Genomic DNA, 852 nt, shown 5'->3' with positions numbered 1-852 from the left:
ACATGTTGGCCAGGCTGGTCTTGAACCCCTGACCTCAAGTGATCTGCCTCCTCGCCTCTCCGAAAGTGCTGAAATTACAATTACTGGTGTAAGCCACTGCACCTGGCCTATTTTTATTTTTTGAAACAAGGTCTGGCTCTGTTGCCCAGACTGGAGGGAGCGGCTCCATTTCGGCTTACTGCAACCTCTACCTCCTGGGCTCAAGCAATCCTCCCACCTCAGTCTCCTGAGTCACTGGGACTACAGTTGTGTTCTACAATACCAGGCTAATTTTTGAATTTTTTTGTAGAGAAAGGGGTCTCACTGTGTTGCCCACGCTGGTCTTGAACTCCTGGGCTCAAGCTATCCTCCTGCCTCAGCCTCCCAAAGTGCTGGGATTGCAGGCATGAGCCACCACCTGGCCTCCATAATTCTTTTACTTCCTCAATGCTAGGCCTCAGAGAGCATCCCAGCCACACTATGGGAGAAAACTTTCTCCTGAATCCCCTCAGCTCAACAGCTCATGCCTCCTGGACTAGCGGGGTCTGGAGAACTTGCTCCTTCTTCTGGAGGGCGGAGAGGGATGGCAATGCTGTGGCAGGGGCCAGGCAGTGTGAATAGGACCTCTGAGCACAGATGCACAGGAGGTCAAGGAGGGAGATTTGTGGGGAAAGAGCATTCCAGGCAGAGGGAACAGCCCGTGGAGGGGCCCAGAGGCAAGATGTGTCTGCCAGTGCAGAAAACAAGGAGGCCTTTGTGGCTGGAGCAGAAGTGGTGAAGGAGGAGGGGCCAGGACCCAGGTCATGGAGGCTCTGTGGACCACTGAGGGAACTCCGGCTTTTCCTTGGAGCAAAGTGGGAGCTCTGCAGGGCT

Source organism: Cebus imitator, unplaced genomic scaffold (assembly GCF_001604975.1).
Source record: "Cebus imitator isolate Cc_AM_T3 unplaced genomic scaffold, Cebus_imitator-1.0 Scaffold522, whole genome shotgun sequence".
NCBI classification, from domain to species: domain Eukaryota; kingdom Metazoa; phylum Chordata; class Mammalia; order Primates; family Cebidae; genus Cebus; species Cebus imitator.
Note: the sequence above shows the minus strand (reverse complement) of the source record.